Source organism: Empidonax traillii, unplaced genomic scaffold, assembly GCF_003031625.1.
Source record: "Empidonax traillii isolate 1590-97213 ecotype Southwest subspecies unplaced genomic scaffold, ASM303162v1 scaffold709:size448171, whole genome shotgun sequence".
Lineage (NCBI taxonomy): Eukaryota > Metazoa > Chordata > Aves > Passeriformes > Tyrannidae > Empidonax > Empidonax traillii.
The window spans coordinates 20,301-36,821 of NW_020955902.1; the positions used below are offsets into that span (position 1 = coordinate 20,301).

At 35.8% G+C, this 16,521-nt stretch overlaps 1 long non-coding RNA gene across 1 annotated transcript; it reads left to right on the forward strand.

Moving 5' to 3' along the window:
* The first annotated feature begins 7,161 nt into the window (after positions 1–7,161).
* On the forward strand, positions 7,162–15,014 carry LOC114065888. Its single transcript, XR_003573067.1, has 3 exons — positions 7,162–7,506; positions 12,985–13,093; positions 14,321–15,014. It is a non-coding gene; the product is annotated as an uncharacterized LOC114065888 (long non-coding RNA).
* The last annotated feature ends 1,507 nt before the right edge of the window (positions 15,015–16,521 follow it).

Below are 16,521 nucleotides of genomic sequence, written 5' to 3' on the forward strand. Positions count from 1 at the left end.
GTTATTGAGTTATATTTTATTTCTGACATCTGGTCTGCACAGTCTGACATTTATTGAATGATTTTATTTTGTTTTATTTTATTTTATTTTATTTTATTTTATTTTATTTTATAGGTGCTAACTTTTTCAATTCCTACCTTAGGTTTTCTTACCTTTGCTTGCCTTATCTCTACCATCTTTTCCCCATTACATACAGGGATTGGGGCAGTTTCACTCTGGTTTGCAACTCCAGACATTGTCCACTTGGAGAAATTCTGTCAGCGCTCCCTGAGGCATGCAGTTCTTCCTGTCAGCTTGCCTCACAGACCCAGCAGAACTTGAACACTTCAGAAGCTGATCTCAACCAGTACTTGCCTTCCAACCATTCATTTTCAGGACAGACAGCTAATATGCTGATACATGTTCTGTTATTTTCTTATTTGTCAGTCTGTTGTGTGGTTAGAGAGTAAGTTATGGCTTCTTAGACTATGTTTCACATCATTAAAAGCTAGAGAGAAATATAGAAGTACTTCTTTATATGGGAATCTTTGGTAAGATTTTGTATAAACCAGGCCCAAACGAGAGTTTGGATTTCCCCAACTGCACTTTGCCCAGGCATGAAAAATATGTTTGATGTTCATAGAAAGACCCCTTTTATCTTCACATATAATACATTTCAAACACTATTGACTCTCTTCCATTAGTTTCTATGCCCACCTTACTGTTTGTAAGGCCATGTGATAGTAAAATTGTCAGAAATATCTCTCATTCTGTGAAGGCAATATTGGTATTTTCTACCAAAGGCATAAAGATAGTTATTTGATTTCATGTCTAAAGATAATCTTCCACTGCTGTATAAAATATTACATGGAATAGATATTACTCAACTCTGAGTCTGAACGTTTCCTTGCGTCAATCACCAGTTAGTATATAGCAAGTATAAAGTAAAAAAACCCTACAATATTGTGTCAGGTACTTGGCATAGCAACTGTCTGTTAAATAGGATGTGCTACAAGAATTACAGAGGAAACTGTTGTGTTTTGTTCAGTTCTGAAGCTACAGTAAAAACAGCAGTCAAAGGGTTATGCTGAAAATCAACTGTAAGGAGAAGGGAAAGGAAGGGAAGAAAAAAGAAACTTGGAAAGAAGCTTGGATTAATCTGTTCCTTGGAGTTCTTTATAATCTTACTGAAAGGGGATTTTTGTTGTTGTTCTGGTTTTTTCCCCTTCCTCACAATGCAGCCTAATATTTGCTTTTTGGAACCTGAGAAATAAGATTTTTATTGTCTTCTTTTTTTTTCTTTTTTTTTTCTTTTTTTTTCTTTTTGGTTTTGTTTTGTTGTGGTGTGAGTTTTTTTGTTGTTTGTTTTGGTTTGTTTTTTTTTTAAACAAACACCTGTTTACCCAAAGATTTATAACATCTGCATTCACAGACATACTTTTCTCTAAAGTCCTGTTTATTACAAGATAATTCTACTTAACAGTAGCCTAACAGTCTACCAACCAGGGAAATTCAGGTTTCTTTTTTTTTTTTTTTAATTCCTATTGTATATGAAGACTAGTGAAAGAGGATTCAGCTATTCAGCAAAAGAGGGTTGCTATCAATCATTTGCACTGAAAAGACAGATTTGTTTGATGACATTTTCTGATCCAGTCTGAAATGAACAGGTCAGTTGTGAATAGAAAGTTAACACCAGTAGGCTCACTGAAAAATGGAAGAGTTTAGATTTCTATATAAGACAATAACACTGGAGAGAACAAATAAGTGAAGTTAGTTGAGCTAAGAGAAAGTTTTGAGATGTGATGTTGGAGGAAGTTTTGTTTCTCCATTATAGGATTGGTAGGGTCACACCTATACCACTAGAAGAAACAATGCCCATAAACATTCCCAACACTAATGCCAATCCACAAAGATAAACCTTCATCCCTTACCAGTGCATTCCTCAATCTTCCAAACATAGTGGTCACATCTAAAATACTTGTTAGAAACGCTCTCTGTGTTTACACATGAAGTATGCACAGAAATTGTTTAGGTGAGAGAACATTTACTTGGGCCAAAAGCTTAACCTAGATAATTTTAACAATTAACAGTACAGAGGGCTGAGGAATGATCCCTGGCAACAAATGACTTCCTAATATTTCCGTTTTCTTAAGGAATGCATGTGCTACCTGCACACTCAATTTTCTGATTTCACACGTAAAGCCCTGTGTTCCTGGATTTCTGCATCTAATTTCTTTCAAAATTACAGAATATTTTTTCCCATAGAGACAGAAGAGTTTTCTTTCCTACTTCATCCATTTGCAGTCGTTCTTTAGATCAATACTACCTATCTAGTATAAATTCTTTTTTTTTTTCTCCTTTTTCAAAGAAGATACAAAACCCCATTAGCCATCAGTAGGCCATAGTAACCATACTATGGATCAGTGTGGACTGATTGAATACCCAGTCTGGCTCTGACTCCTGCTCTCAGGATGATTCTGTTTAGTCTTTGGAAAAGATGGTAAAACCAGTCTGATCAATATTCCTTACCTTAACATCCACTTATCCATCCTCCCACAACCCAACTCAGAGTCATGCTTTTGCTGCACCTTTGAGACCACTGCTGATGTGAATAGGATGAAACACTTAGCAGAAATAGCATTATCCCTATTTATTTATCGGAACTGGAATAGCTGTTATCATGTTGCCATCGTGAAGCTACTGTCTTCCTTGTCTGGTCTTCATTCAGAAGCAGCCTGATGATCTGGTGCAGTCTAAAAACTGCAAGTTATGCTATTCCCATTGTTGTTTTCTATGGTTCCTTATTTCAGGTTGGATGAAGATGTGTGTACAGAGGAGAGGAGGTGGGAAAGCAAGCTTCATTGGGAGGTTCAGGAAACTCAGTCATGCAAACATTTGAAATCAGCAATAACTGGTACTTCTAAGGTTGGAAGTTTGTTGGAAGATGAAATTTTGATATAAATTTTGTACTCAAAGGTTGGTCCAGCACCATGTTCTTAACTCCTGTTCCAAACTCTTCTGAAGTCACTCTAAAGATTCCCATTGAACTTGAGCAATTTTTTTCCAACTTTAGGGGAACCTAGCTATTTCCTTACTTGATCTGTAATGAGCTAGTGTCTCACAGAGTGGTATGAGGCATAGTGAATAGGTATCATCCTAAACTTAATGCTGATTGACTTAGTAAGTAAGTAATGGCCAGTCTTCGCGAACGAAGAACCGGGGAAGGTCTTTACACCTTCCAGCCTGCGCATTGGATTTTTTTTTTTTAGGTGAGACACAGTGTGCGCAGAACTGAGCCCACCCTTTAATCCTGAGGTTCATCTGCCAGGGCCAAGCACGCTTGGACAGTGGCAGCGAGGTCCTCAGGACGTAGATGGATTGCCTTACAGGGATAATGAGCTCCACCTGCCCGGGGAGGGGCCCCGACCGGGAATCGAACCCAGGTCTCTGCGGTGACAGTGCAGTGCCTTTCCCCTAGACCACTGGGGGCTGATTGACTTAGAGCAGATATAACATATAATACATACGAGGCTGAAATGTTCCTGCCCCACATTTTTTTCCTCTGAGACTTCATGAAAAAGGTTGAACACAACTAAAATTAAACCAGTTAAATCAGCTTTCAGAAAAAGAGAAAAGAGGAAGCTGTGAAAATCTGGGCTAATGCTCAAAAAAATAACACACAGAAAGACATTGCTAGCTAACTATTAAACAAACAGTATGTAAGTACAACAAATACAATAGGGAAATAAAAATCAGAAATTACAGATTTGTCAACAGCAAACTATGTAGAACTATCTCAATTCTGTTTTTTGATAAGTGAGAAGGATGGGAGATAATTGACAGAAATCTACAGGAATCTTAATCTGGTAAAAGTTGTTGACACAATCTTATAAGCAAACCAGAGAAATGTGTTCTACATGTCACGACTGTAAAGAGAATGCATGGTGTGAGAAACTGAAATGGTTAATGGCTTAAACATTGTAAAAATTACTGAAAGACCTTTTCTCCACTGTAGAAAACTGTGCAAAGAGACAACTGCTCAGTGAAGCACACCCCCATTCCCTTCCCAAATATACTTACTGATTTGGACTGTTAGGGGAACTTGAGATAAGATAAAGGTTCTACTATTGTCTACTATTGTCTAATTATCCCACAAGTGCGAAAGAACAGAATGCTGACCCCCATGAACTTCCCTCACAACACAGGCTTTTTCTCTCACCACCCTGGACTCATACCGCAATCATAACTTCAACAAGACTGGAACTCTCACCACCGAGAAGACCACAAGAAGAAGTTCAATAGGATGTCACTGGAGTCTACAGAGTTTTTTCTACTTAGTCTGTGTCCCAGTTTAAATGAGACACAGGTCTTTTGTTGCGGATGAGTTATGAGAAAAGATCCAAACTCATCCCTCCAAGCAATTATAAATCCAAAATTAAGAGGCTCCAATTGAAGAAAAACAAATTATGGAAAAGGAAAAATAACCCCCCCTTTATTAAAAGGTATTTGTGTATTGGCAGAAACATGAAAAAAAACCAGTAAAACAGCCAAACAATACTCCTATACCCACAAAGAATCCCCTTCAAAACAAACCAATGAACGAGTAAAGGAAAAAAAGTAAACAGTTCATTTGGTGCCCTTTGGTGCAATTCCAACCACAGTCAACAGGAGGTGCCGTTGGATCACTGGAGATGCAGAACTTGTAATGTCCTGTGCCAGTCACCAGGTGGAGCTGTTGGAATCACTAGTCACCGCCACGGGGGGGGGGTGGGGGGGAGCAACACCCTCCAGGGTATGTCGGAGAAACCAGAAAAACTGGACTCCCTTCCCACACACTGGGAAAAGGGAGAGGGAGAGCAGGAAGGGAAACAACAACAAAAAGTCCTCCCAATGGAAAAAACCGAGACTCATGCTGTTCAGTTGGTCAAAATTGTGCAACACAGTCCTCCTCTCTCTCCTCTTGATGTGCACATGGACTACCATCAGGGAAAGAAAACAAATGGGAACGGTGAAAGGAAAAAAAAACCTCCCGGGGAAAAAAAACAAAAAACAATGGGAAAAACAAACAAACAAACAAACAAACAAACAAAACATACCAGTTCCTCTCGGATGAAGAATCCAGTCAGGGCCTGCAACTGTCAAAACAGGTCCCGAACAACAGAAAAATCCCCAGCTTCCACTCTGACCTGTGTTTCAGCCACAGCCAGCCCACAAACTCCTTCTCCCCCATTTTCCAGGAGACTAGAGAAAAAAGTGAAGTGCAGCCCCTCATTTTCCCCATTTCTTAGGAGACTAATTGCTGAGCAATTAGCCAGCCGGGGCAGTTCTTTTGTATTTCTTAAGTGCACGAAGTGGGCAGGGGGAGAAGAAAAATTCCTGCCTAGTTTCCAAGAATCAGCTAAACCATGACAGTCTGTCTCTCTGCCATTCTCTTTTTCTCCCCCTTCCTCTCTCTTTTTCCTATTTCTTTCTCTCTCTCTATCTCACATTTACTGTTAAATAAAAATCTGTATTATTGACTTCAGCATATGGTCTCATTTGCACCTTAATTTGGGCAGAGGCATCTCTCTAATAATTTTAGTAACCGGATCATAACATGTTGAAAACAAATGAATAAATGCATAAAGAAATATTAAAAAAAGCCCCTTAATGACTAGCTATATTTTTAACCGGAAAACTATTCCAAGTGAGGTCTCCCAGAGCATACTCCACAATGCAGTTCTTTGTTACAGAGAAGTTACAGAGAACTAAGTTAATGCAATACTATTCAAAGACATTCTCAGGAATGCAGCCTCTCCACTGTAATTATTTGCTTTACAGATACACCTGTTCTGATTTTGAACATAATTTATCCAAGGATAATAGCAGTATGTTCATGACACTACACTGCATATCCAATGAACCTGTCTTAGAAAAAAATACTATTTATTATTTACATTAATGTCTTGTATGGTGAAACTGAAAACCCCAGCCCTGGCAGGATTATAAAATATATGAAGAATGAAATTAGAATTTAGAATTATCATGATCTGTTGGAGGAATGGGCGGAAACTGATAAGAGTAAATTCAATATAAAAGTAGGAGTAATACCACATTAAAAAGAAATCAAACGTGTAAATCTAAAATGGAGATATGAATGGATCAAGCTGAATAAAAACATGAGGTTAATCAAAAAAGCAAATCTCATTTTGCAGTGTATTAAGAAAATGGCTGTTAAAAAAGTAATGTGAATACTTCCTCTTTCCTTAACAAATACAATCTGCAAGTTTTCTGTAATCTTTGTAAGACTTTCTTAAAAGGTATCCCTTGCCCTCAAAAACTATTTTCCTTTCTTATATGATAAAAAAACAGGTACTCTGAATTGTACCTCTAAGATATGTGGAAGGTAAACCTTTTAATAGTCTAAGTTCGTCTTGTTTTCAAATCTTTTTAAATAAAAACTTGAAACAATTAGAGAAACTTCAAAAACTCATAAGATACTTAGATGTTGTTGTTAAAAGCAAGCAAATGTTATCTGCTTATAAAAAAAGATTAAAGAAACTCAAACTGTTTGATCTTGAAAACTGAAGGCTGGATTAGACCATAATACCAGTTTTCATATGCATAAAGGATAAGTAACGAGAGGACAGTAACTAGTTGTTTTCTATATCAAGGAAGAGCAGGACAGAAAAATTACGTATTTAATTTTCACTCAAGCAGGTTACCACGAAACACTGAGCTACCTTATTCTGGGAGCCAGGCATGCAGAAGTGGCAAAATAATTTAGCACATAAAGAAAATTATAACAAAATCATGTCCATTAATTTCTACTGGACTCCTTGTAAAATTAAGTGGAACTGCAAAATGAGTATGTGTATCAAAGTCTGGTCCCACTTGAGCTATTGGATTTGCTGAGATGTGTCTCTGAAATTATCCAAATTACATAGTGGAAGTGCATTTTTTCCCTGGGTCAAATCTCCAGTAATCTTGCAAGTTTCGTAGCAATGTTGAAGAAAGAAAATTCAAATTTAACTGACAATCATTTTGTGGAACTGGAATGCAATTTGAAGCAGAAGTTCAAAATACACTTCAGGAAATCAAAAGGAATTAGATAGTTTAATGCAGTCTCATTCTGGGATAAAAATAAAAGGAAAATACAAAGGGAATCTCTTCACTTTGATGTGAAAGAAATATAAACTTTTACCCCAAAAAATAGCATAAGCATTTTGATGAGACCCATGTAACAGTAAAAGACATACCCACCATTGTGATATCCCACATAGATAAAATTACCTGTGCTGCTACACAAAGAATAATACATCCATCACTTTTCCTTATAAATTAAATTGAAATGTTTGTTAAAATTATCTTTTCATCTCTTTCTCTCTCCTGTCACTGCCTGCTTCTTCTCCTTATTATTTTTGTTCTTGAATCCCTGCCCGCCCATACTGAACTCCTCCTGACAGAAAAAAAAAGTCAAGAGATAAATCTTTAATCCAATTCTGAGCGCACAGAGATTTTTCTGATCAGGCTTATGTTTGGTGCAAGGTAAGTCCAAAACAAAAGAGCAAACAGAAAGATGGCTTAGCCTCTTACCATGCTGAAGTCTCACTTCTGAATTCCAAGTTGTTACGACTTCCTATTGTCATAACACAAAGCAGTCCTTAAGAAATCTAACAATCTAATGAGTCTCACACACTAGTGTTGCAGAACACATGGATCTGAAGAAGGGAGTGTGTTATTTATTATATATAAAATGTAACAAGTTAAGTTTCTTTTTTAGTCTATTTTTCTGAATCCATTATACTTGCCCTCCACCTGTGTAATCTGCTCATTTTCCTCACCAGTGCAGATCATTTTGATGCACGCCATCCAGTTTCAGGATTTACCTGTGTAAAGACAGATAAGAGGAGTAATTACCCTAGCAGACAAGCTTATGAAGTCTATATAGAAACTCATAGCAAATAATTATTAATTTAATAGACCAAACTAGTTTCCTTTTTTTAATTACACTTTCTCAGTCAAAACAATGGGAAATCACAATTGTAATAAGTATTGTTCTTTGTTTACTGCTGGGTGTTCAAGTACCCTCTGAGATGAGTAAATTGCTTCAGTTATCAGAATATGTATGACTTCTGAGAAGAAGCAAAATGCTGTTGCCTATTCACAGGGACTAGAAGCATCGGTCATCTCATTTCTAATGTAACATCCAGTTGTCAAAGCAAAAGTTTGAAAACCTGTGTTTCCACAAGAGGCACTTTTTTTTTTTTTTAAATCATTTCATCTGTAACCAGGGATATTGAAAGCACTTCAAAGTGACAAAATGTGTAGGAGAGGAGATCATCATCAATGCTTGTGAAACTGAAGTTATTTGTGGTGACAGCTCTAAATGATCTTCTTCACAGTGATGGGATGGAGTGCTTCTGGCTCAGCCAGGGGCTGAAATGCACAAGAACAAGATTTTCCCATTCAAGGCCCAGCTGCAAGCAACAGTAAACTTTTCCCTGACTTGCCCTTTTGCTGCTTTTGAAGCATATTGCACAAAGCCTTATGCATATCCTTAAAATGGGATTCAGCTAACATAAAATTAATGTTTTAGCTACTGACAAACAACACTTGCACAACTTCAAGGCTTTTGTTTTTTCGCTCTGGTGCCTCAGAGAGTAGGCTAGGGATGAGCCAAGGGAATGTGGATGAACCCAGCTGTGACAGCTGATGCCAACTGACCAAAGGGGTATTCTATTCCATATGTCATGCTCAGTAATAAAACTGAGAGGGGAGCTTTTCTAAATTATTTCTTGGTTGGAGACTGGTTTGACATTGATCTTGTTGTGGTGAGCAATTCCATTTGTACTACTTATAGAATCATTGAGATTGCAAAAGACTTCCAAAATCATTGAGTTCAACTGCTAATCCAGCACTGTGTTAACTCAGCAGTATGTTAACCCATCATATTCACCACTAAATCATGTCCTCAGGTGCCACTTCCACATGCTTTTGGAACCCTTCAGGGATGGTGAGCACACCATATCCCTGGGCAGACTGTCCCAATGCGTAATCAGCCTTCACAAATCAAATATAAGAAATGCTGTAAGAAATTTACATGAAATACATACTGATGTGTCTAATAGGTTTCAAAATCGACCAGAACTGTTTTATCAATGACAAACTTAAACAGTTCATACTAAACTTATTCCTGTCTCCCATGCTTTCACTTGATCTTTATCTTGAACTACAAGTTTTCTTGTTCTTGCTCTTTTGATTCTCTCCCGCATTCCTTTGCGAGGACAGAGTTTCGGCAATGAAGAAATGGGATTGCACACGCAGAATTCAGTTTAGGGATTTCTCCACAGATCTCTTTCTGCGTTTCCCTTCTGTTCATTTTCTTTTGTAAAACAGCACCTGGTGTTGTCCTTTAGTTAACCAGAATTCCGAGGATCTTGCTAAACTGGTGGTTTGATCCCACACATTCACACCTTATCATTTTGTGACTGTTTTCGGCCACGGAGAAACCATACAGACCATGCAGACTGTTAAGCGGTGTTCCGCTTTGAGAACACAGCACTCTCTTTTTCACAGCACCAGTCAAAGTCTTCCCTCCTTTTGGATTCTAATTAAATGAATGCAGGTGCAGGGTGACTCAGCTTGTTCCCACAACAGAGCAAGTGTCTGGGTGGAGGTTTTGCTACCACCCATGTAAACACACCATATTCTCAAGATTTTAATGAAGTTCTGCTGAAAAACTGAAATTTAAAAAAAATATTACTATCTTATTCAAAGGTTTTTTTAAAGGTATACTTTCCTTTGCAGCTACATAGGCCTGTTACAAAACATTAATTTACTGTAGTCTTAAAAGTCCCAAACATTGACATGAATATTAATTGCTTAGTCTGCAATCCCATTTTTACTGTAGTCAATGGAAGAATATTCAATGCATGTAGAAAAAGCTCTTATAGGCACAAATCTATCCCATTGCCTTTGCATCTGCATAGTTTACTTTCTCACAATAGTGAGCATACAATAGCTCCTTTTACAGAATAAAAAAAATGGAGCTGCAAACCAGTTCCAACTTGAATGAAACTCAAGCTTCCTAAGTAAAAAGTTGAATATTGACCTATTAGAATATAAGTCATATAAATTAACTGTGCCCCAACACTATTTTTTTTCATAATTCCCAAATCTGAACAATTTTCTCATATCACTGAATTATTTTATATCATCTATAAGTAGATTTTGGTTTGAGAAAACATGACATCTGTGATATTCTATAGAAGCTATAGGAAAAATAAAGCAGAGAAAAAAATGTTCAAGTTGATATTAACCTTCCTATGTAAGAGCAGATTTAGTGTATTGCTGAAAGACAGAGAAGAAAGCACAAGGTCATAAGATTGTATCCAAATAATTAGTTAAGCCACAATATTTCAAGTTGCTCATTGCAGCTGGGTGAAGCTATATGAAGCTTAGAACTTATACCTTTTTTTTTCAAAAAAACTCCAAACAAATCAATTTCAGAGGATGCAGTCCTGTCAGAACTTCTGTCCATATTAACTGAAGGGTATGAATAATCCCATTTGGATCTTCAATTGCTAGGAGAAATAGCAAGGAGAAATACATGTATGCAGTTAGATCACCATATTGTTCAATTCACTCCACAAGTCAGTCAGGGTTATATCCAAAACCTAGGAGAGAGAGAAAAAAGGCTGGCGAAGAGATGGGATGCAAAAAGTGCAGGATCATAACTTTCAGTGGAAATCTATGCTGTTATCAGCTTTTGCTGAAATAAACACTGGACAAAAAACATTTAGGAAAAATTACCCTCCTGAGTTACCTTTCTCTTCAGTGATTATACAGAAAGAATGGAAAACTAGTTGAGATTATTTAGCTGGGGGTTTTGTGATATGAATCTCCTCCTACATGCAAGACAGGATGACGTATGGTCCTTTAACTTGCTTTTTAAATTTCTCTCAAAAATAAATAAATAAATAAATGAACATAAGAAAAACAACACAACAAAAAGGAAACCAAACAGTAAATCTTCTTTACAGGCAGAGTTTGAAAACCAAATTGCCTCTATCTTTCTCTTATTTCTCAAACAACCATAAAGGGGTAAAGGAGAATTTATTTTGTGGTTTTTGGTTTTGTTTTTTAATGTATAAACAATTCTAGATTCCAGTTATTAACAGTGTCTAGATATAAATCATATCTTACTCCTCCATTAAATAAGCAAGATGAGGATATCACAGATCTGATGTCAGGTATAAAATGTTTCCTGGTTTTTGTGTTTATATCACTTTGATTTATTTACTTTGTGGATGATTTTCAATAGGATGAAGTTTTAAATATGTCCACAAAAAAAAAAAAATGTCTTAAAATTTCCACAGTTGTGTCAAACGCAGAATAACAGAGTTAACACACGGAAAAGGATGTGGAGAGAAGCTTATGCACTGAAAAGGGGCTCACAGAGGTCAGTCCACCAGAGCAAAATACGGTAATGAACTCAGACTGATAATATTCACTGGTAGAGGCTACTGTCTAGAAAGAAATGCAGTGCATTACATCAGCTAAAGAAAAGGATTTTGCAGTCATCTGTGAAATATGTAGATGCAAAACAGAGCAAGTAAGATCTTCAGCTGGATTTTCAGAAGGACAATAAGAAGTGGTACGTTAGTAGTTGGATTTTCAGAAGATAAATAAGGATATTTTTAAATCACAGAATTTGCCCACTGAGATTTCTCAGAATATCTGGGTTTAGCTATGCCAGAAATTAGGTATGTGATCTAGAGCAAGTTGTTCAAGTTAAAATTTTAGAGAAAAAAAATGATTCTTAGTTATGAGCTCAGTTACATATCTGTTATTTATTTTAAAAAATTCCTCTCTCTCAGTCTTCTTGTCTATTTTAAACAGCCTTGTCCCCTGGCAGTCTCTTTTAAAAGAATATTATTTCTTGTCTTTCTACAAGCTTGATTTCTTTTGCCTTGTGCAGGATTTTGCTTTCACATGTAGATCTAATGTGGAAGATAATTCTATCTTCTATTGCCTGTACAAATAAATCTACTCTGAACTTATCTGCACAACTGAAATAAAATGAAAAACAATAGTATTGACACGCAGACTATGGAGTTTTGATATTACTTTGGTTCAGATAGTCAGAATTTTTTCACACAGAAAAATTAAAAACAAACTTACTTGAAAACCAAGAGATCGTGAGTGGAGCTGCAGTGTGTGTTTAAACAGAGCTTCTTTCTACCTGAGCTATACAAATATTAAAATTAAACCAACACTTCAGTAAGAAATATGGAGATTCACTCACTGTGGAGCTTTTCACTCCTCAGTGTTAGAGTACGTGTAGAATGGAGATGCAGTGCAGTACTAGTTCCTCTGAAGGCCAGACAAACTATGTAAAACAGACTATGTACTAACAAACAGGAGGAAGACACAATTGACTAAGGTGGGTAGGAAATAAGAGTAAGATAGACAGATTTTAGCTGACCATAACATACATGTGAGATATTCTCATGCCATATGTAAAAGTCTCTGCAGCAGCTGGTGGTGGCTCCCAGCAGAAAGTGTCTGAAATTACTAATGGTGAAAGACCAAAGTATATAAACGCACACAGCCACAGAGTGGTGCCCACTGGGTTACTGAATCTTTGCAAAAATCAAAGATAGCTGGAAAAACAGCAAGGCCACTCAAATTAGAGAAAGCAATTGTGCTGTGTCACAACTATCAATTTTTTGACTTCAATTTTATATATTATATAAATTTGCTATATTGATAAACTTAATTTCCATAAGGGACCACATATTTGTATCTGAGCATTTATATATATGATATGGTATATAACTATGTAAATATAACAGTCTAGAAGGGAAAATAACCGAACAAAAATACAGCATTAGAAGTAGATAAGTGGACGTAAAATGAATGCATTTTTTTAATTGAAGATAAATTAATATATTTTTCTTCTACTATATTTCTTTATCATCAGCTTCTCTAGCCCTGATTCCAGTTCTTGACTTCTTATAGGTCCAAATCCATAGACGAATCATTTTCATCTGCTGCTGATGCTCATCTGCCCTCCTGCTTAAGACCTGGTTCCAACTCCCTTTTAAAAACCTGTGAAAACACAATACAGGTAAAAGGCCAATCAGTTCAGGCAGGAACAATCACTGCTTTGGCTTAAGGGTATGGCTGCCAGCCATAAGCACATCTGTCATACTGCTTTGAAGAAAGTGAAGCTTCATACAGGGCCAGAGATGTATTTCCATAATCTCTTTGACAATAAGTGATGGAACAGCAATAAGGTCTATTTTGGACTACAAAAAATTGTGAGCTGTGAGGGAAGAAGGTGGGGTGGGAATAATAAGACAAATATTGAAATGAAAATAAGAAAGAACAGATGGGCTAGACAAATCAGATGTCTACATAGTGGAAAAATATTATATACAAATTCATTTTATGAAAATGGGTATGTTTCTACTGTGTAGGCATTTCTGAACAAAGTAAGAGACTAGAAAAATGAAATACCAGAAGAAGATCAAAAGATGAAGCTATTTGGGAGTATAAAAATAATGATAAGACAGTGCACAGGGTTCTGTTGAGGAAAACAAGGAACATATTAATTATATGGGAACTCCTAGCATGCAAGTGTTAGGAATATTGACATGTGGGACCTTTAGCCATGTGGGACCTTTAGCCGGTGTATCAACAGTGTTACTTCGTACTATGCAATATTGTACAGACATGAGTGATTCATGAACAACAAATCAATTTTTTTTAAAAAAGCTTACAATGCAAAAAGTATTCAGAACTGTATGTTGTCATTATATTCACATTACGTACATACTTTAAATATATTGTTTATAACATTGAAATGCATGTTGTTACTATATTTTGAGATTATTTAAATTTTCCTTAGATTTATTAAACACATTGTTGATATTGATGTTGTTTACACTTTGAATTATTGTCAAATGCTGCAATTTGAATTGTCTCCTATTTGATGGGTCAGATAAATCAGATGTTTTTATTTCCAGAACTTGATTATAAAATGCACTCACAACAGACTCTTTCACAAACACAAACAAAGTTTCTGCAAAAATGTGTGTAAGCAAAACACACTAGTCCATGGGAGATACAATGTAGTTGCATTTTTATCCATAAGTACCTCAGTGTGACAGGAAAATAAAAGTGCAACTAACATATCCAGTATGTCAGATCGTAACTATCATGAGCTGCCAAGCCCTTTTGGTGATATTTACACTATGGTGGAGTAAACTCATATGCTGGTCTATGTCTTGAAGATCTAACCAAGGATGGTCTCTCTAATAGTATATGTCTTGGTTTTGTGTCTTAATCTTAGGAAAATAATACTGATATAATCTTCTTCCAGCATGCAGATCAACTTTTCTTCACTCTTGTGAGTGAATTACTTTCTGAACATTTTATTGCAAATTGTTGAAAAGATCTTGCTGACTGGAGCAAATTCCATGTAATCAAGGATAACTGCTATACAATGGCAAATGAACACTTATTGGAAGCTTGTGTACCCACGATTCAAAAAATGAACTACTGAGATATCAGTACAAATAAAGACAATATTCAACTCGATCTGCACACCAGCTTGTTCCTTTTATGGGGCAGTCAACATGCATACATCAACTGAAGATGGTTGAAACAAAATAGAATTCAAGTGTCTAAAATAGAAGTTATAACCTATGTTAGAGTTATTAATCAGTCTATCTTTTAAACAATATGAATAGAAATAGTTAATTTCAACTCAACTATTTCAAATCTGCTAAAAGGACAAGAAATTTTAGGTCATATACTGGCATAATGACAAGGAATTCCTGTTTCCCTCTTGGGTTTCCATAAAACCTCTCATCTTTCTCAGGCTTGGGTCTATAATCTGGTTGTCTTTAATTGCTATTTTCTCTTTATGCTATACCTGCTGGCTAAATGATACATATAGTATCCATATTATACTGAATTAAATAAATACTTGCTTATTTTCACATTTCCAAACTGAAGTGTTTGGCTTGTGGCTGAAAAATATAAAAAAATATCCAAATCAGAATAAACACTTTTATTCAGAAAGAAGGTCTTTGTATTGGTCTATTCGTGATTTTCCGGGGGAAAAAAAAAAAAAAAAAAGCACATGACCTATGACCTTTACAATTATATTCTACTTTTAATGTGATACTAAGTAATATGGTTCTATGATATCTGCCTTGATGACAATTTTTTTTTTAAGGATTATATGGTAAATTCCTTGAGGTTTTTTTAACCTCTAAAATAAAAGTAACTAAACATAGTACTTTATGCCCACATTGTGCCTGAAGATAAAGGCTCTTCATCCAGATGACAATTTACCTCTTTGCAAGGTTAGTTAGAGGCTTTATAGCAGCCAAAGTAAATGAGAATTGCAAACGTAACACATTTTTACTAAGTAGAGAATTACCTGATGGGCTGTATTGCTATATTCATTATATTGCTGATATGAATTACATTTCTCTTGCCTGGAAATGTCTCAGAGTGGAAGAAACTGACTTGTGCACAGAGTCTATCATAGACATGACATTTTTAACAGGAAAACCCCACAAATAACCTAACTATGCAAACAAAAATTCTTCCCCCAAAAAACAAACACAAAACCCATAATACAAAATCCTGGTAACCAGCTAGTCTGTGTTAAGCATTATGTGATATCGGCTTTACTCAAGGTGAATGACCCTATAAAAAATTATTTCAGTAACAGAGAGCAGTCTTAGGGCCTATCAAATGGCACTTTATAAGTAAGCATAAACACTGCAGCCAAGGACTTAATCAGATCTCTGGCTTTCCATCCTTCGTTGAAAGAACATTCTTCAGTAATCTCAACAGCCTATCTACATACCACACTGACATTTTTTCAGACCCTCAAGCACTGGTTGCTTCTTTCTCAAACCCTTGTGATAAGCAGGAATGCTCTAGGCACTGAACAAGTCAAGAACCCCTCCTGGTGTTTGAGCATTTTCATTGAGAGATTTTCCTTTAATCAAAACAAATAGCTGTTTCATGCCAAAAGTGATTTTATTGACAGATCCTAAAAATGTTAAATGAGTAACCTGTTCTGTAAATGTTGCTTTTCTAATTTAAAATCATTACAGCACTGGAGCATTGACGTGGTGTTATTTATTATAATTTCTTGTTTGGTTAGTGTAAGTTATTCCCATGATTTCTTGTTTGATTTTAGCTTTATTTAAAATCATTAGCACAGCATTTATGTTTTTATTTGTAATCTTTGCAGTGAAATAATACATGGAAGTGATGGAAACCAATTCTCTTTTAATACTGGTTTTGTCATTTTCTAAATTAGGTCTTGTAACTTTTCAATATTCAACAGATTCATTTTTTTAAGTTAGTTCTTTAGTAGATTTTATATTTCCCTTGGTATCCAGTTATTTCTATTTTTTCTGTGTTAATTCATAACACATATAATGAAAAATGAAGCAACAATCATAGTGAATAACTATGTGTTACAACGTACAGATAATAAGAATGTAGCATTTTAGTATAAGTTCT